Source organism: Pan troglodytes, chromosome 16 (assembly GCF_028858775.2).
Source record: "Pan troglodytes isolate AG18354 chromosome 16, NHGRI_mPanTro3-v2.0_pri, whole genome shotgun sequence".
Classification (NCBI taxonomy): Eukaryota; Metazoa; Chordata; class Mammalia; order Primates; family Hominidae; genus Pan; species Pan troglodytes.
Genome location: NC_072414.2, coordinates 39,768,804 through 39,790,050, shown reverse-complemented (window position 1 = coordinate 39,790,050; position 21,247 = coordinate 39,768,804). Strand labels below are relative to the sequence as shown.

At 39.7% G+C, this 21,247-nt stretch overlaps 1 long non-coding RNA gene across 8 annotated transcripts in view; it reads left to right on the top strand.

Moving 5' to 3' along the window:
- The window catches only part of LOC104002299 (uncharacterized), a 59,919-nt gene extending 45,961 nt beyond the window's left edge, over window positions 1-13,958 (top strand). For 5 of the 8 annotated variants that reach the window (XR_001709928.3, XR_008539302.2, XR_001709927.3 and 2 more), the window contains 2 exons: window positions 9,194-9,337; window positions 12,249-13,958. This is a non-coding gene — a long non-coding RNA (uncharacterized LOC104002299). Of the gene's footprint in view, window positions 1-6,472; window positions 6,656-9,193; window positions 9,338-12,248 lie in introns of all 8 variants that reach the window. The other 3 variants (XR_008539296.2, XR_008539301.2, XR_008539298.2) reach the window with 2 other exon arrangements.
- The last annotated feature ends 7,289 nt before the right edge of the window (window positions 13,959-21,247 follow it).

Sequence of the window (21,247 nt, the reverse complement as noted above, 5' to 3'; positions counted from 1 at the left end):
TGATCCACCTACTTTAGCCTCCCAAAGTGCTGGGATTACAGGCATAAGCCACCATGCAGCCAATTCCTTTATTTTTATAATATTTATAATGCCAAAGAGAATGTTAAAAACTATGCAGCTGGGCGCAGTGGCTCACGCCCGTAATCCTAGCACTTCGGGAGGCTGAGGCGGGTGGATTACCTGAGGTCAGGAGTTTGAGACCAGCCTGGCCAACATGGCGAAACCCCGTCTCTACTTAAAAAAATACAAAAATTAGCTGGGCATGGTGGCACACGCCTGTAATACCAGCTACTTGGGAGGCTGAGGCTGGAGAATCACTTGAACTTGGGAGGCGGAGGTTGCAGTGAGCTGAGATTGTGCCACTGCACTGCAGCCTGGGTGACAGAGCGAGACTCCATCTCAAAAAAACAAAACAAAACAAAAACCTAACTATGCTGGTTGGAAAATGCCATATAAATGGACTCATGCTTAGACTGTGCTTGGGTCAACCATAACTCCAGCATGCTGGGGCAGCAGGTGATGCTGTGGGGAGGAATCAGGGCTATCTGCTTCTACTCTTGCCATCGTAGTTCAAGGTGGAGAACCCAAACTGCCCACCTTACAGGTAAATGAATGAGTCTGTGGTGTCATGTGAAAAAGAAATGAGGTTTAATCAATAAAATCACTGATTTGCCCAAGAAAAGGAAAAATTCTTCTCCTGGTTTCATTTTTTATTTAGGGATCGTTCACTCAAGATTAGAGCCAGTGTCCCATGTAGACAGAGTGACCCATCTGGGAAGTCTACGTTCCTAACTTGAGAGCAAAAGCGTTGGAGAATAGATTTCAAAACTATCCTATGGGTTGTCCAACTAAGAAAGGATGACAAAAACAAGACCACAACCTAAGAAATAAAGAGATGTTTCTTGCAGTGCCTTCCCTGCCTTCATCATGAGTCCTCTTGCTCTGCCAGTCCCCTGTCGGCGTTCCCATAGGATTCTGTTTTCCTTTCCCTCATCTACACTCATCTACATCCAAAGTTTTTAAGGACTATTCACGTATCGATTGCTGTCTTCAATTAAGATTGTTTTCCTGTGCTGCAAACTTTTATCTCCACTTGCCAGGTAGTTTTTTGTTTTGTTTTGTTTTTTTAATTAGTAGCCTTATTGAGGCAACACTGACCTACAATAAACATCATATATTTGAGGGGTACTATTGGATACATGTGATATGTGTTTACAGCTGGAAAAGAATGACCATAATTGAGATAATGAACACAATCATTACCTCCAAGTTTCCTTGTGCTTCTTTGTCATTCCTTCTACTCCTCCTTCACATCCCCAGGGAAACACTGGTCTGCTTTCACTATAGATTATTTTACATATTCTCAAATTATATAAAGGAAATGATTCAGTGTGTACTCTTTGTTGTCTGGCTTCTTCCATTCAGCTTAATTATTTTGAGATTCATTCATGATGTGGGTATCAATAACTCATTTTGTTTAATTTCTTAGTCGCATTCCACTTTGTGGATATACCACAGTTTGTTTATTCAATCACCTGATGATGGACATTTAAGTCGTTTCCAGTTTATGGCTTTTACAAGCAAAGCTGCTATGAAGATTTGTGTACACATATTTGTATGATCTTATCCCTCTTAGATAAATACCTAGGTGTGAAATATTTAACTTTTAAATAAACTCTAAAATTGCCTTTCAAAATGGTTGCACCTAAATTACATTTCCACCAGTAGCATCTAAGAGTTCCAGTTGCTTCCACATCCTTTCCAAAACTTGGTTAGGCCAGTCTTCTTATTTTTAGCAATTTTAGTAGGTGTACTTCCTTAATTCAGAGCATCATGACATCTTCCCTGAATATTACAGCCTCTTGCCCTCTGCCCTCTTCCATACCTTGTCTGTATGCTGTACTTTAAGATACTACTCAGGTCTGTGATATCTTTCCACATTTCTTGCCACCTAAAAAACTATCACCTTCCACAGAATTTGCCACTCTCTCTTCAGCACCACGTCCATATTCCATAACAGACATGCCTTGGAGGTGCTCCTATTCCTGTGCTTATCAGTTTAACTATCTCACTGCACAGTAATGGTTTTCTGCCTGTTTCCTACCGCAGATTATTAGCTTGAGGTCAAGGGCTAGGTTTTATTCATCTTTTCATGCCCAATTCGTTTTACACTCAGCACAGAGCCTGACACATAAAAAGTACTTATTGTTTCTGAAGGATGGAGTGAAAGAAACCCCTGAGTTTCCACTTAAGGTGAACTTGATATTTCTAATTATTACAAGACTCTTCAAAAAAATTTTAATGAGTTGAGGATATGCTCTATGTCCAATTTTATCTATACAATGAATAACGATATTTTCCCGTTTTCATTTTCTTTTCAAAAGATGAATTAACTATTCATCATGTTATCTGAGAAATTTACTTTCATAAAAGGGGTGGCTAAATTGGTTATTAATATTTTCTTATATATATATGTATATATGTGTGTATACATGCATACACACAAATACACACACACATACCCCACACACATTTACAATTTTTCAATGTGTCCTCCTGTACATTGGAACATTTAGTCAATAAGACAGTCAATAAGATCTTTTATTTCTTTTACTAAAGAGACAGGGTCTCACTCTGTCACTGAGACTCGAGTGCAGTGGCACGATCAGAGCTCACTGCAGTCTTGACCACCTGGGCTCAAGCAATCCTCCCACCTCAATCCTCCCATCTCAACCTCTTCCCACCCACCTCAAGTAGCTAGGACTACAGACACACACCACCACACCTGTCTAATTTAATAAGATCATTTTGACTTCATTTATTCTTTTCTCAGTGCTACAGTTGCTGTCTTTAAATAACACCTCTAACTATTATAGATTTTTTTGTCTGAAAAATTCATCTTAAAAATGAGAAAGAAAAGAAAAAATTAAACACAGCATTGCCATAAGTGCATTTTAATTCACAACAACTGTTATTAAAAGTTTTCACTTTATTAAGCGACAGTGAGTTATACCACAATTCAAAGTGAAGTTTAAAATAAGATGATCAAATAGCTTCTCTTTCTTTAATAATTTCTCCCCTTCATGAAAGTACCATTTATAGTGAAATACGGTATTCATATTTCTGAGAAATAAACCAGAAAAGGCCACTAGCAAAAGATGATTACACATGATGTTTCCATTAAGAATTTCCATTCCTTTCAAGTTTCAGATCTACAATTTAAGCACTTACAACCCAAGGGAAAAAAGAATTCTAGGGTTGCTCAGCCCCAGTTTACAGCATGAAGCAGAACTCTCGTGTGGATGCCCCAGGGACCTCTACAAAAACCTCGTAACTGGAGCTCACGAATACTTACTACCACTCCCTACTGGGACTGAAACACAAACTGTTTAAGTGAAGTAAGGTAGATGGAACAGAATAAAAGGGATTATTTTGCATCACTCTCTCATAATGTTCATCTTTCCTTTTGCTAAGTCAAGTATCGATAGCTAGCTGATGTTTTACTTTAATGATTTTTTCACTATGTGTGTGTGTGTGTGTGTAGATATATACATATATATATATAACATATATATATGTATATATATATAATGCCCATCTCAGGCTTTACCAGCCAGTAAGCACAAATTTTTAACACCTAAATCCATAAGCTTATATTTAACTGCATGTCCCATCCCACTCCAGGGTAATTGGACTTGTTATGCCTTATCTTTTTTTTTTTTTTTTTTTTTTTAAATAGACAGGCTCTTGCTTTGTTGCCCAGACATGAGTGCAGTGGTACAATAATAGCTCACTGCAGCCTCAGCTCCTGGGCTCAAGTGATCTTCCCACTTCGGCCTTCCAAAGCTCTGGGATAACAGACAAGAGCCACTGTGACTGGCCTGCTTTTCAATTTTGTACTCAGTATTTCCTGGAGACTCTGAAGCCTTGCCCTGATGTTTCTAGAGAGAGACTGTTAGGATTCTAGAATATGGCTCCAGTCTCTACTACTGTTCCCCGAATCCTGCAGTAATTGAACATTAGCTGTTCTCCATGTCAATGAAACTGGAAGCCTACCTCAAGCCCTGATGCCAGAGATCCTAATCACCACTCTTGCAAAGTCAGAAGAAGAGGGAGGAAGGCAGGATTTCCTGCAGAAACTCAGCTTGAGCCTTAAAATATCACAGCAATTAGTGATCCAGCTCTTCTTTCTCTCTAGGTGGTAGATCTAAGCCTGTATTAGTAGCCCATAGACAAGCAGTTTCTCAGAGTTCTGAGGGCGGAAATCTGCTTGCATCACTATAACAGTGACTATCTCTTCACTACCTGAGGTTTAAAGCGGTGTACCAGACATGCCTAGGGCAATACTTTTGAAGTAAAAGGGGGAAAATGGCTTCACTTTTAGTTTGGAAAGGAAGGTAGGCTCCCAGAGCAAGGTTGCATGAATAGCTCTCAAGTATTTAGAGATATGTAATCCTTTCAAGGTACATAAACATGTATGCACACATGCATACACACTGCCACTGTAGCTGGATGCAGCAGATTAGAGATGGTGGCAAGTTCTTTCACAGGCTTCTTATGGAGAGGTGGTGGCTATTTGCCCTCCCCGTGAATCTGGGCTGGCCTGTGAGTGTTTCACCAATAGAGTATAGTGCAAGTGAATCTATGTTAGATGTAAGCCTAGCCTTTAAGAGGACTGGTAGCCACTGCCTTGGCTTCTTTGAGCACTGTGCCTGACTAGTACCCTGTTTGAGAAAGTTTGTGGAGAGGCTCTGAGCCTACATGGAGAGGAAGAGGACTGAGGCATGTGGAGTGAAGCCCGTAGACCCTCCGGCCCAGCCCAGTCACCACTTGAATACCAGCGACCCCAGTCAACTCCACATGATGCAAAGAAATCAGCCAATTCTTGACCCATATAAAATGATCCTTATTTTAACTTATCAAGTTTTGGAATACCCTATCATGCAACATAGATTCCTGGAGCCCTAGTTAAGGACAAATATTATAGGGTCCTCCAGGCTGTGTTCAGAGCTCACATCCCCTCTTAAGAGCAGTTCTGCTTCTCATCCTCCTCTCTAGACTCTTTCCACTGGGTGCAGATCTGTGGGGACCTTGAGACCAACCAGCCTCATTAGATGAGTTTCAAGTTTTCCCCAACTAGATTCAATTACTACATGCAAAGGGGTACACTCAAAATAATGGAGCTCCATTCTCTGCCCAGGCAGGACACCCTGTTTCATGTACTTTATTTGTTGCCATCATCGCTATTTTAAAGTTTTATAAAAGATTAGGAGATGAGGTTTGATCAGGAGAAAAAAGTACATCTTTTCAAAGCTCTTCTTAGAATTTGAGAGGAAGGAATTATTCAAGGATGGGAAATGCATGAGTAATTACATTACTTTAGTCTTCCTTACTTTTGCTTTGTAATCATTAAGTTTTCTCTTCCCCAAAGCTCACATCCTAAACCCTGTGCTGCATTTCAGAATAAATCCCAAAGTTCTCAATTATTAGTCTCTGTTAGAACTATTTTCTCCTCATTTTCTCTTTCTGTTTCCCTGCTAAAATTAGCATTTCTACCAGGGCTCTGTAGTTAACTTAGTACACAGTTCCAGCTCTGAGTCAGATGCCAAGAACACCTTTTCTGTCTGGCTCCCAGGGTGCCTGCATTGATGTACTATGCTGAGGACATCAATATGATGTTCAGTGATGCATAGTTGTTTCTATTCTAAGGGATATATTTGACTGTTTATAGAGCAGCAAGAAACAGCCTAATGTTCACCTGCTGACAAAATGAACATGGATAAGATGCTTCTAGATTTCTGGTATAGATGCTTGTGAGCAGTGATGAGCTAAGTTTAGGTGTGGCTTATAGCAGGCAGGAACTCACTGAATCTCAGATTCTCAGATGACCTTTTCATCTGGGCAGGAAGACAACTTTTCTTAGCTGGGCAAAAGTAAGAAGGGTTCAGGAATTTGATGTGTCAAATTCACCATGACTCATTTATCAGAGTGTGGGGGGGGGAGCCGTTAATTTTTTTTATCTTTTTATATCAAGTTGCAGGATATTAGCCAAAAGCCCAAAAAAGAAATCAAACTGGATGAAGGAGAATTGAATGCATTCATTAGGACTTGTTCCTAGTTACACAAAAACTAGGGTGGCTGTAGGATTTATTATACACTTTGACACTACTAACAATTACACCACGACAGCAGGTGTGTAGGCTTGGACGGCCCTAGGCAAACAGGGATGCATTTCCACCCTTGAAATAGCCCCACTCAAGTTGTCTTAAGGCAGTAAAGGAGATTCACTGGGCTGCATTAGAAGAAATGCAAAGGTTAGGTGGGCTTTGAAACAACTCCACCAGTTTCTCTTAATGTCTCTATTCTGCCTTCTGGATGGTAGCCTTTTATATATATAAATAAATATTTCCCTAGCAATCAGACTGAGAATATAGCAGTTTTATTTCAAGACTGGTTCTTCTTGTGGTCATAGATGGATGCCAGTAGCAGTTGGCATGTTTCCTTTTTCACATTCAGCAACAGAAAGAACACCTCAATCCCAGCATTCTAAGCAAGAATTGCAAGGCTCAGACACGTCAATGCCCACTGCTATAACTGACAAGGAAGTGGAATGTCGTGTTTGGCTTCAACCAACGAAGGCTGGTTGGAGCTTTGAGTAAGTTCCATTTCTTAACAAGCACTCAGGACAGTTTGGGGATGAGTGATTTTTTTTTTTTCCATGAAAATTCTGGGTAATGTTTTTTAAAAAAAGAGTGGGAATGAATACTGGATAGGTAAGCAGCAAATATCTGCTCTATTGGAAACAAACCTGAAATTTAATAAAGTAGCTTTCTTGGTGCCCTGAAAGTTAAAAGACAGGGACTCTGATGTCAGACTTTCTACGTGTATACCCAGGTTTTACCCTTAATAACCACGTAAACTTGTACCAGTTGTTTAACCTAAGTCTCATTTCCTCAAACTGGAAAATGGGGATAATGCTAATAACTAACTGCCTTACATGGTTGCTGTGAGATTAAACAAGACAATGTATGCAAAATGCTTATGACACTTATGACAGAGCCTGTCATATTGTGAGAGCTTAATACATGTTAGCCTCTATTACAATAGTCATTGAAGTGATTGTCTAGTAGGATGTTCATGAGAATGTGTAAGGAAATTCTAAGGTATCAGCAGTAAATAAATTCATGTACTTAGTTGACGGAGAAATAATGAAGGCAGGAATAAGAACTGAAGGAACTAGGGTGTGAGGGCGGCATCTGGGAGAGAAGAATGATCCCAAGTAAGTAGATGAGTAGAGTCGGGGTTCAGAAAATTTAAAATGAATCCCGTCCAAGGTGAGTCTCTCATTTTTAAACATCACAGCAGACTCTCTCAGGAGCCTTTTCTAATGTTTCATGGTCAAGAAATTATCCCTTATGTTCAAGATAAATCCCAGTTTGTCACATAAGCCCGTTTTATGTCTTCACACAGGATAAAACATAGGTAAAGATTTTAGAGACATAGAGATCTGAGATGGAGCTTTAGAGATGTTGCAGGGGAAAAGTGACAAGGCTTAGTGACATCCATTTCTTAGTGACAGGGAGAAAAGGGTAGAGTCAGATGCAGGCCCATGATAGTGGGCATGAAAGACGAGGGAGACAATGGTATCTGTGACAAAGAGGGAGAGGGGAGAGGTTGGTCTGCTAGATAAGGAGTTGGATTTATAAATATAAGGTGGTGGTATTACCAGGGCTCTGATAATAAAATCAAAATGGTGTCAGAATAGTAAAGAAGACATTTTCTCTTTTTCTCTGTCCTCTCCTAGATAAGTAGGAAGCTAAAAAAAAGTGGGAGGGACAGAAAAAGATGTTGCAATGACAACTTTTAGCAACATGTACATATTCTGGCAAGGTTCACTCATTAGAAGTACATCAAAAATGGATCTAATCCAGTCCCACTTTCTGCTGTGAGTGTAGCAGCAGGCGTGGTAGTAACGATTGGCTTTTCTTTGCCTTACAGGGGCTTTTATAACAAAAGTGGCACTGTGCCCCAGTCATCTATTGAGTGAGTCTTCTGTCTTACAAATGCAGAGTCTGAATCATTTACAACAACCACAGATGTGCAGCAATTTTTGCTTTCCTGTGTTTTCCTATAAATTTTCTGTGGGATTGGATTTGGGTAGACTCTTATATTTAAAATGAAATTACATTGTCTCATGGTTGGTTTCAATAAAAGATAAACTAGATTATCTATATTTTGGTTTATTAATATAACTGAATTAAAGATAAGTTCTCCAACAACTAAATACATTTTAATTACAAAAAGTTATATGAGGTTTTATAAGTACTTAATTTAACTTGCTATATACACTTAGCACCAGGTAATCTTTTTGCATTGAAAATAATGAGGACTAAGGATCCATTGTTGAAGTTTGTACTTTGATTTGGGAGGTGCAAATACCTAGTTGTATCACTGATGGGAAATTGAAATTCTAGAGAGAATAGTGTCCCACTTAAAAGGGATAATATGAAGATAATTTGTTTGTTTCTTGTGATTTTGCTCTCCAAGCACACTATGCTTGTGAGACCAGTTATAGATTTTTCATATAGAACAATTACCTCCATCATCAAATTGATGGCAAGTAACATGCTTTTTTTTTTTCAAATAGTGGTTTCTCAAAGGATAATTACAACTGAATGAATGAATGAGTAAATAAGTAAATGTACCTATTATACTTGAGAAAATCAATTCAGAGTCGTGGATTTTTTCATGAGAAGCATCAAAATAGTATGTGTATTGATGTAAAGTTATGGACATAATAAAGTTGCATTTTGTATTTTAAGCTATATCAGACCCTGATTTATTAATATGTTTAAGAATTTAATTCTTGCTTAACTACTTGACCTACTACTGTCCACTAGTCTCAATTATTTAACAGCTTAAACTGACACTTAATAAGTATGTAAATGGAAGGCACCCTAACATAATACAGGTATCTTCCTAAGTGCCAATTATATGCCTCAACATTCCCTTCAATTTGAATGTGTTAGTAAGAATCTAATTACACTGGTTTATAGCTGATGGAATTACAGAAGGAGAAGATTTCTCTCCTACATACTTATTAGACCTCAATAAGTGTTCCTTTGCAATCTGTTGCTATTCAATTACCAAGTAATAACTGTCTTAATGAATCTAATTGAAATGCTTATTTCAGACTACTATCACACCAAAAAAAGAGGCTTCACTTGGAGTGCTGCCACTGGATGGGGCCTGACTTGTTTATCCGGAAAGAAGTGACTTCCCTGGGAAGAAGGTTGCATTTGTGAAAGCTTGTGAGGCATTTCAAGGCTGCATTCAGGTATCAGAAAACTGAAGCCCCTACTCAAAAACCTTACTAGTCAAGCCCATGCCTATGTGTGCACTTATACAATCATTCTGCCTGAATTTTTCCCTCACCATGAGAAGCTTTTGTTCAGCTTTCCTCAATGAAGACAAAATAATAATAATTAAAATATCAGTAGCTAATATCTGTAGGGTACTTACTAGTGCCAATGCTGCCTAAACACTAGTTTAATCTTCACAAGTCCCCTAAAAGAGATACATATGGTTATTGACTCCATTTAACAGATTTGGAAACTGAGTATAGTTTAGTCTTTGGCAGAAGGCAAATTCATACCACGTATAGGTTAATAAGTGGCAGAGATCATGATACAACTGCAGGCCCACTGGCTTTGGAGCCTCCCACCCACCTGCAAAATCTATCGCAAAAGCAAAGACATGAAGTAAATTTATTTTAGTTGATGCAACCTCTTGTTTCTTGGGAAAGTGAAACTTTAAACTCACACGGCAAATATGAAACTAACTCCAAGTCTCCTGAGCCCCAGTCCTGTGCACATCAACCTACACCATGCTGCTATGCTGCATTAAGAAAAAAAAACAAAAACGAAAACAAACACTCATTGAGCACGATATTCTATGTAATACTCTCTGCATCCCCATTCTTTGGTAACTTTTTTTGGATCCACAACTGGGATATAAAATGGATTCATCTGAAGGTCATGATTAGAATTTGTTTGGAAGATATGTAACAGGACAGTTCAAAACATACTACTGTGTTTATTTCGTTTAAAGAAAAAAATTAAAGTTGTATTGGCCCAAACACAAAAGTGATCTTAATTCAAGATATGGCAAATCGCTTTGACAGGCACAATTTTTATGCAGATTCTGTGAAGCTCCCCCTTTTAAAACCACCCCTGGAGATCTGGGCATAGCCATGAACCTGCTCACACAGAAGGGCTCAGCACAGAGACTCCCTGAAAAGTCAAGTTATCCTCAGCAGTATGTGACCCTTCTTGAGTTGCATCCTCATTGTCAGGGTGAGGGATAGATGCCATGGTCCATCGTTGGGATATCTGCAGCGTGGAGTTTCTTCCTCTCCAAAAATGGTGATAATGTGGTCACTTCAGGGGTTTCAAGGATTTCTGGTGAACAATATCTCTATGGAATATATAACGATTTTAGGTGCAGTACAAATAAAGGATTTGACAAGAATAAAAACAACACTTTATATAAATTACCTAGGTTTGCTAAAGAGTCACCTTATCACTTGCACAGGTGTGGTGTTCATCTTTAACCATTGGTCCTTTTTCAGTAGCGATTGGTTTCATTGCCCTACATATGAATAGACAGAGTTGCTCAGGTCTGTTCCTGTCCCATTTTTCTCATTTGAAACTATGATGTTTCCCTCCAAACACCTGTTGTGGTCAGTGCTAATTCCAGGGGCTTAATTCCCCCTTTACATTCATCCAGAAACAGCTTGTTGTTGTTTCCCCAGACAGGGTCTCACTCTGTCACCAGGCTAGAGTGCAGTAACACGATGATAGCTCACTGATAATCTCGAACTCCTGGGTTCAAGTGATTCTCTTGCCTCAGCCTCCCAACAAAGTAGCTGAGACTACAGGTGTGAGCCACTACACCACCTAATTTAAAAACAAATTTTTTTTTTTTTTTTGAGACGGAGACTCGCTCTGTTGCCCAGGCTGGAGTGCAGTGGTGCGATCTCAGCTCACTGCAAGCTCCACCTCCCGGGTTCACACCATTCTCCTGCCTCAGCCTCCCGAGTAGCTGGGACTACAGGCGCCCACCACCACGCCCGGCTCATTTTTTTGTATTTTTAGTAGAGACGGGGTTTCACCATGTTAGCAAGGATGGTCTCGATCTCCTGACCTCGTGATCCACCCATCTCGGCCTCCCAAAGTTCTGGGATTACAGGCATGAGCCACGGCACCCGGCATTTTTTAAAATTTTTTTGTAGAAACAGGGTCTTGCCGTGCTGCCCAGGCTGGTCATGAACTCCTGGCCTCAAGTGATCCTCCTGCCTTAGCCTCCCAAAGTGTTGGGATTACAGGCATGAGTCACCGTGCCAGTCTTCTAAGAAGCAGTTTTTAAAGAGCAACAGTCCTTGTAGTTATCCAGTTAACACAGTATAAAAATTATGAGACTGCCAACAGGCCATAACTTCTTTTATATGGAAAGAAAACAATATGATAGAAGGGAGTTATTTAGCCTCTTGAGGAAGCCCTGAGTTCACCCAGCCAGACGACCTGATAGTTTTGAGTGCCATTAATTTGCTCAGTGCTGGGCAAGTTTCCTTCCTCCCCTTAGGACTTGCAGCCTGGATAACTACAGCTTATTATTGTTGGAAAACTCCCGGGAATGCCCTTACAATGATGTACATGGGAAATTTGAAGTGGGGAACAGAGAATACACAATGGTGAAATGACAGTTTAACTTAATCCTGTCTTTTCTAAACAGAGAAAGCTCAGAACAAGGGTTTATACAAACATCCAGCAGGCAGGGACCAGCTCTATGCAGAAAGAGTAGTTTATAGAACAAAAAATGGACAATAATTTTTATGTCCAAAATTGATTGTTTTGAAAATGACTAAGGATTATAAGAACTTGAAATCTTTTATATTGAAATTTTAAAATATTTTAAATGTGAAATTATGAAATGTGATATTTTAAAGGTGAAATCATATACTTTCAAGCAGTAAATTTAATAAAGAATGTGAAACTTCTTCTGAAACAGAATAGATTGTAAAGTGTTTACGGAATATACACTACATATGGTATTCCTATTTAATTTTTTTCAAAATAGTGAGTTGTTTGGTTTTAAATTTTTGCAGGGTTATTTATTAAATGTATTTATTATTTATTTATGTATTTATTATTAAATTATGACTAGTTTTACTTTGTTGTTTCTTTAAGGTACAGGTCTTTGAAGAGTTTGCATTGCTCTGTGAGTTACCAGAGGACTGCCATCTTTAATCCAATTCAGACAGCGATTCACCAGGCTTTGCATGTGCTCAGGCCTGTTGCTCCTTATCAGAGGCCCACATGGAGCTCTCAGTACAGCTGCAGCCCTGGAGAATTTCCCTGTCTCCTCCTGTTCTCTCTCTCTCCTCCTCCTCCCGCTTCTCTTCCCTGCCTCTCCCCCACCCCTATACAAACACACACATACACACAGACACACAGACACACACACACACACACACACACACACTACTCCTTAGCTCTTTAATTTTCCTTTTAAGGCATCAAAATCAATTTTGGGACTCTATTTGGTACAAAGAGTTGATATGGATTTGATACGGATAGAGTTGACTGATCTCTACTCTGGGTTTGAAGATGTTGCTGCAAATGGAAAGGAAATAATCCCGGGCTATTGTGACAGATGACATGGTGTAGAGGGAAGAGCGCAGGACCGAAGGTGGAGAATCACTTGTTTATGCAACACATATTTCCTGAACATCAAATACAAGGATAAAGCCATGAAGGAAACAGAGCCCTGTTTCTGCAGAACACACGTTCTGGTTGGAGAAGACAAGTAGCGAATACACCAACAAATAAGAGAATATTTGACGATGTTGAGTGTTTTATGAAGGGGATAAAGAGTGACTGCAGGGCTCAGAAGGAAGCGATTATTTTAAGTAGGGAAGGTCTTTTGTAAGAAGGTGCTATTTAAATTGAGACTTTAAAGGTGTGCAACTTTGGATAAATTGGAAACAAGAAGGGAAGTGCATTCTGTGGGATCTAGTAAGAGCAGAGAGTGATGACCAACTCCAGACCCCAAAGAGAAAGGAGAGTGAGGCTATTGGCACTTGGAGGCAGAGAAAGCCATGTGTAGAGGGTGGCCCGACTGAGCTAAAACCTTCACTCTGTTGGTCTTGAGCTATTTGAGGGTCTATTATGTGCAGGATTAGGCTCGGCACTATCGAGGATCACAAAAGCGTGTTAGTTATGGAGTCTTCCAGCAATAGGCTTACAGTCAAGAATGGGAAACAACACATATGCACGTAATTTGATTGAAATGTAGGAAGTCTTAAGGATGATAGGAGGAGTTCAGATAAAGACTAGAAAGTTCTCAGGTGCCAGATTGCTTCCAGCCAACAGATCAGAGGAACTGCCATAGAGGAGGTGGCTGTGTGTGCCCTGGACCTCAAAGGAGAGAGATGATATTCAGACGTGTAGCAGTGATGGGCAGAAGCACATTTTAAATGGAGGGAATGAAACAGGATAAGCAAAAGACTGGTGATTGAAAAACTCTGGTTGCCTGTGCAGAAAAGAGAAATCTTAGTTTGACTGGAGCTTCTGGCACATGAAAGGGATTTAGAGTTTGCCGTTTCTGTGAATCTGTCCATCTTCACCCTCATGCTGTTCTCCTTTCCTCTTTTAACCTGTATCTTCTCTCTCTTTGTTTTGTTGACTTTCTCTTTTTTGTTTTCCGTTGTCCTTTTTTATGAGTGGAGCATTTCAGTGCAAGAGCAAATGGGAGTGGAGTGGGGTTCTGTGGAATGTCAGAAATGCATGCTCAACCTAGATTTCCCAAGCTCTCACTCAGTCTTATCCCAGGGATCACTTGACATGATGGGAAATGATGGGAAAAAAATAAACAATGTGATCCCAGAGCAAAACTTATTTACTTTATCTGTTTAACCCAGTTCTACCGCTTCTCTCGCCATTTCCCAAGAACCAGGGGCAGAAAACATGAGAAAGCAGAAGGGAGACAGATTTTAGAGAACGTGAGTTTGTCGTTTTTCCTTCTAGGATGAGAGAACATGTCTGCCACCACCAGTTTCAGGGAACAACTGATTCATTTCACAGCCCCACCAATGTATACAACCTGGTTTGTTCTTGAGCCAGGTGCTTTCTCATTGGTGACAGAGCAGCAGTACTTTCCAGCATGCTGTACAATTATCCAGACTAGAGGCCCTTCCTCTGCATGGATTGGCCCTACTTAAGAAAAGATACATAAACTCTCCTGGCCTATTCCGTGTTTTTCATTTTTGTTTCTTTATTCATCATCAAAGCCCTGTTAAATTGGAAAACTTAAGCTCAATGCATTTCCACTGATTTCTCTAGGTGCTCTCATGAGGCTCAACAGTACATACTCAATAAATGCACATTGAATAAATGAATAGTTGCAAAAGGGTATCTGGGTTAAAGAATCATCATAATTATCCTACAAAATGTACTCGAGTTGCCATTCATATTTTATCTTTGTCTTTCCAATAAGCCTTGACCCCATTGTGGAGAGAAAAAATACTTTGATTATTTTTTAAATTTCCAGCTACTAGAAGACTATATATGGTCCATAATAGGCCCTCAATGCATACTTGTTTGAAGGAATAAATAACTAAATCACTGAATAAACAATCCTGTCTTCTAAGCTGATTTAGGGAAATGATGGGAAATAGTAAGCCCCTTCTCCACATGAAAGCCATGTTGGGAAGGGCCTTGTATATAAGACTAAGGATGTTGCGTTTTATTATTTATTCATTTTCCTATAGGGGATGACTGAAGCATTTTGAGTAACCAGTGAATGATTTAGTGGTCAAGACTGTTTTAGAAAGATTATTCTGATGGTTATGTAGAAGATGGATTGCTGTGGTGATAAATCTGATGTGTGTCTAAGCTTTTGTTGTTTTCAAAAAGTAACAATGAAAACTTCAATGACCAAGGGGCTTTAAGTTCAAACATAGGTATGATTGCCTTAATTCTATTGTTTACTGATGGGAACAAATGTACTTTACTCAGCTTACATGGTCTAAAGGTGTTGTACAGTTTTAGAAGACAACATGTCCTCATGAGACTAGTATAAGCTAAATGTGCTCAATTATTTGTCATTTCTGTAAAGCACAAAGTCTCAAAGATCTTCCATATTCTTAATTGCGAAAAACAAGACTATCTTCAAACTAGGAAAGAGAAATGTTCCCATTCTCATTTATTACACATCCCTCTGAGAAAGAAACAATGCTCTTTAAAGTGCTGGACCTAAAATTGTAAGCTTTTTGTAGCCACTCTAAGGTTTGAAAAGTTAAACTTGTAGAAGCAGATTGTTTTGTTTGTTTTTGGCCATCTGAATAGCTGACATCTAATGGTCACACCTTAACATGCTATTTTAGTTAACCACTTGGGATTTTCTTAGTCAGAGCCAACTGAAATATGTTGGGCTGTAGCAGAGAATAACTTAAATCCATCTACCCATGATTTTTTGCACCTGTAAAACCATTCAAACACTTCTTTGTTAATATATCATCATAAATATTGATTACTCACTGTGATATATACAGCTATACATTTTTTACAGCTCCTCTATCAAGCAGTGGAGTCTATTTCCCCTACTTTCTGATCTGGACTGGCTTTGTGACTTGCTTTGACCAAAAAGAGGTGGCAGATGTGATTTTGTGCGATTTCCAAGCCTCTTGTTAATGAGGCCTGGGAGCATCCTCTCTCATTCTCTTAGAACCCTGCATTTTGAAAGAAGTCTAGGCAGCCTCTTTGAGGTTAAGAGATCACAGGGAGACAGTGAACGAGACCATTTGACGATAGAGATCTGTCTGTCCCAGATGTCCTAGCCAAGAGCCAAGGTATATGAGGCTATCGGGGACAACCAACCTCACAGACAAATCTACTAACTGATTGACTGCAAATGCATAAGTAAGCCTAGTTAACACTCTGTGGAGAGGTAAGCTCTCCCAAATGAGCCCTGCCAAACTGTCAACTTACAGAACTGTAAGGAAATAAATGGTTATTGTTGTCAGCCATCAAATGTGAGGGTATTGTGGTAGACAGAATCCTAAAGATGGCCCTTCTAAGATTCCCATTGCCTGGTTACTTAATGAAATACTAATCTAGGTACTGCTGTGAAGGGATTTTTCAAATATAATTAAAGCCCCAAGTCCGTTGACCTTCCAATATGATCCTTATATGATCTTATCAGGTATTTAAATGAGCACTTAAGAGCAGCAAGTTTTCTCTGGCTGGTAGCAGAATAAAAACTCACAGGGATATGAAGAATAAGAAGGATTTGAGGCTGGGCATGGTAGTTCATGCCTGTAATCCTAGCACTTTGGGAGGCCGAGATGGGTGGACCACTTGAGGTCAGGAGTTCAAGACCAGCCTGGCCAACATGGTGAAACCCAGTCTCTACTAAAAATACAAAAAATTAGCTGGGTGAGATAGCATGTGCCTGTAATCCCAGCTACTCAGAAGGCTAGAGCATGAGAACTGCTTGAACCTGGGGGATGGAGGTTGCAGTGAGCAGAGGTTACAGAGATCGCACCTCTGCACTCCAGCCTGGGCGACAGAGCGAGACTCCTTCTCAAAAAAAAAAAAAAAAAAAAAGAAGGATTTGATATGGCCTTACTGTCTTAAAGATGTAGACGGCCACATGACAAGAAGTAAAACAACCTCTAGATGATAAGAATAGCCCTGCTGACTGCCAGCAAGAAAACTGGGACCTCAGTCGTACAGCCATAGGAAACTGAATTCTACCAACAGTCTGAGACAGTTCTGAGCAGATTCTTCTCCAGAGCCTCCAGATAAGAGCACAGTTCAGTTAATACCTTGATTATAGATTCGTGCAACCCTGAGTGGGGAACCCTGTCCAGCTGGCCCCCATTTCTGACCTACAGAACTGTGAACTAATAAATGTTATAAGTCTCCAAGTTTGTGCTAATGCATTATGTAGCAATATGAAACAAAAACAAGAGTTTATTTCATAACAATAGATAACAAATATACACACGAAGATTTTTACAATACATAGAAAAGACATAACATGGAGCAGGGGATTTCAACTCTCTAAATCAAAATCTTTTGGAGACCACTTTTAAAATACCAATGCCTGGGCCCACCCTAGAGATGCTAATTTAATTGTTTAATTATTCTGGGATGCAGTCCAGGCCTTGGTGGTTTTAAAAGCCTCCCAGATGATTCTAATGTACAACCAGGCTTGAAAAGCACCAAGATAAACAAATTATATAGGACAGATAAATAGATAAGAGAGAGGGGGAGATTTTCACCCCATCTTCCCTCCTAATCCATCCACTGTGAGATGACCATCTTGAACGTGTTGGTTACTCTATCTGTTAGGGTGCTTCTGACTAGAAGAAGGAATACCTGACCAACAATGGGACAAGAAGAACATTTGCCAGGCGCGGTGGCTCATGCCTGTAATCCCAGTACTTTGGGAGGCTGAGGAGTGTGGATCACCTGAGGCCAGGAATTTGAGACCAGCCTGGCCAACATGGTGAAATCCCATCTCTACTAAAAATACAAAAATTAGCTGGGCATGGTGGTGGGAGCCTGTAATCCCAGCTACTTGGGAGGCTGAAGCAGGAGAATCGCTTGAACCTGGGGGATGGAGGTTGCAGTGAGTCGAGACTGTGCCACTTCACTGCAGCCTGGGCAAAAGAGCGAGACTCTGTCTCAAAACAAAGTAAAACAAAACAAAATAAAAACATTCATATCTCCTGTAACAGGAAACCCAAACCTGAGAGTCTTCAAAGTTGGTGAGTTTAGCAGCTCTACATAGCCATTAAGAACTTGAGGGCTCTCAATCTCCTTACTATGCCATCTTCAGCATATGAACCTTTCCCCCAGCCTGCTTTCATGGTACCAAGATGGCAGCTGCTGATCCATGCACCATCTGTTGTTTCCACTACCGGAAAGAAGACTTTTCTTCATGTATTCCCTTTTTCTTAGAAAAGACAACCTTCCTCAAAGCCTCCCACACTTTTGCTCACATTCTACTGGCCAGAATTGAGTCACGTGTCTATGCTCTCACTGTAGGAGAGACTGGAAAAGGAAGTATTTTGCATTTTCAGGCTCTGTAGGTGGAGGTGACCACTCCCAGCAAGTTAGAAGTAGGGGTAGGTGGGTGGATGGTTAGTAGGTAGACAGCCAAATATGCTGATCCTCCACACATCCCTTTATCCTTATATAAAGACACAGTATTTATGTGTCTATATAGATATAGATATGGATATGTACTCAGGAATGGGATGATATCATACATGCTCTTTACTATGGTCATCCTCCCTGTCACATTCTGTTATTGTTGTTATTACCATTTTGACTTCCCGCACTTTACTCAGTAACATACGTTAACACTTGGTGTTTATCCTTTAATAATTTCCTCAATGCTTACATAAATCATAGAATATACATATACTTATAGAATGGAAGTGTGTCGTTATTTCTTTACCACAATAATATTATGCGGTATATTAGGGCAATCCTTTTAAGTATGTAGAAACACTTAGGTACCTAGCTTACTAGTCTTTAAATGTTATCACTGCTCCCCAGCTCCTCCCACTTTTCCTTCCTATTCGACTTTCCTTTCTATCTCCTTCAACTTTTATCAAAGAGTCCAGCTAAGCATGAGTACAGAGCTTCCTAGCCTCCCTCATACTTTGTTGTTTGGGATGTCAGGGTAATGTAGTTATGAAGCAGAATGTTCTCTACGTGCCCTTCTGTCTTTCATCTAGTTGCTTGCTCTTAGAGAAGTTTTCAGGGTATTCTGACACTCCCGTTTAGTTTCTAAGATCCTTCATTCTCTTTCTGCTTTCCCAATGAAAGCCTGTAATTAATTTGTCCCTCCTAAGCTTCTGGAAGCTACCTTCTCTCCTGAGGGAAATATAAGACCTCAGAGTGATATTTTACATTTCCAAACATGCCACATTCCCCATGCCTTTTGCCACTCACATGATGGAAGGATCCTAATTACAGGGCTGAAGGGGAATTCATTCTTTCTAGACTCCCTGCCTTCCTTTTCAGTGTTTATTCTGACACTGAAGGGAGTTTTTTCACAAAGCTCTAAAACAACCATTCTGCCAAGAATTTTTGTTGTGTTGTTTTTTACGAACTGTGACTTTTCCTGTTATGTTTTAATCAGATGTGAACAAAACCAAATAGTTGTTAGACACGTTTATACAGGGATTATCTTATAGATTTCTGTCAAGCATAGCCAACCTGAATCTTTCTTGTATGTCTTCTAAATAACTGCATAAATATACTGGTGTTCAAATAAACACGAGAGGAAAAGAAGCAAAAGATAAGATCACTGGCAAAGACATAAGAGATTCAAAGGGGAAAACTGCAAAATATTGTAGTTCTTGGCCACCATCAATTCTGGCATAGGGCAATAACTTTGTTAGGCTAGAGCCTGACATGATTCTTACCAAATGTGTATAAGGCCCAGTGCAGCAGGGGTCTCAAAATGTAATCAATGTGTTTTCAGTGTTCCCAGGGTACACATTTTAGATACTGGAGATATAGAAATTATTCAACTTGGGAGATTTCATATGTACAGTAAAAGCATTCTAACTCCAGAGCTATCTCCTAATTCCCTGGCAGTGGGTGACTAATCTAAAACCAAGAAATACACGTCTGTTACAGGAAAAGGGTCCCGATCCAGACCCCAAGACAGGGTTCTTGGATCTCTTGCAAGAAAGAATTCAGGGCGAATCCACAGTGCAAAGCAAAAGCAAGTTTATTAAGAAGGTAAAGTTGTGAAAGAACAGCTACTCCATAGACAGAGTAGGGTGCTTCCAAAAGTAGGAGAAACACATCCACCCTAGGTACAATGCTTGTGTGTGTGTGTGTGTATATACATATATATATATATGATGAAAAAAGATTATGGGGAGATGTGCTCTGCTACAAAGTTTTGTGATAAGGGATTAATTTTCTTAAAAATCGATATTATTATCTTTCAAGCAAAATTAGGGATGCTTTTGTTCTCAAGATAACAGGATTTTAGGACAATCCCAAGTCTGGGTCTGTTTAGTAAACATTATCAATCTGTTCCCTTAACTGTAAACATCTAGAGGCTAGGAATGCCTAACTTTCTGGGAATGCAGCTCAGCAAGTCCCAGCCTCATTTTCCTAGCCCTCACTCAAAATGGGGTCGCTCTGGTTCGAACGCCTCTGACATGTCCAGTTATGCAATAACTTAATTTTTTTCAAAAATAGGTGTAATTTTCTCTATGGTGGCTTTATGCCTTTTGATTCCTAGGCTCATTTTCAGGAAATATGATCTCCCTATTGAATGGTCTTGGTATTGACATTCTTGATGTAAGTTGGAACCGTGGAAACCCTAATGAGATAGTATGACATACAACTAGGCCATTAAATGCCAATTCCATTTTGGCTGGCAAGCCTGGTTGAGATTACCCCAAAACATCTCCTTAAGGTAGTCCATAGCTACAATAGGAGGAGCAGAATTACTTCTCCTAAAAGAGAACTTGTAAAACTGAGAAAATTTACTTTTTAAAAAGTAGGGGGAGAGGAGGAATGGCAGGGAACTTTGCAAAAGGGGTGTGGTTTTCCTGACATCCTTAACTGGCATGCTGTCACAGACGAGAGGATTTTGCTCTACTAATTATTTCATATTTTCCCAAGTTGTCATTACCATAATAATCTCATTGTCCTCAAAGCTACCTGCTCTCTATTCATCTGCTTCCTTGCTTTCTGCTATTCTTGAATCTAGGAATGAAAAGACAAAGGAGAAAATGGGGGTTTCCATCTTTTTGTGTGGTTGCCCTTTGAGACACAGAGAAGGCCCAGGCTGCCACGGCATCTCCATTCTGAGTTCCTGCTCTGGATGCTAGCCATGTACTCACACCGTGCTCTGCCATTGCCTGGCTATTCTGCCTGGGTCCTAGTTCTGTCCCGAGTTCTGTCTTTTGTTTTTTTTATAATTTCCACATTGCATCAGTTTATTTCCAGTATCTCCAGCAAAAAAAAAAAAAAAAAAAAAGAAACATTTTATTTAGACACTCTAGGAACCAAAGAACATCAAGGTCGGTCATAATCATAGATACCTTCCTTGTAGTGAAATCAAACCTTTTGGGAGTTTGTTTTCAGTGGTAAATAAAGATTTCATCTTTCCTTGAGACTAGATAACTAAACAAAGTCAG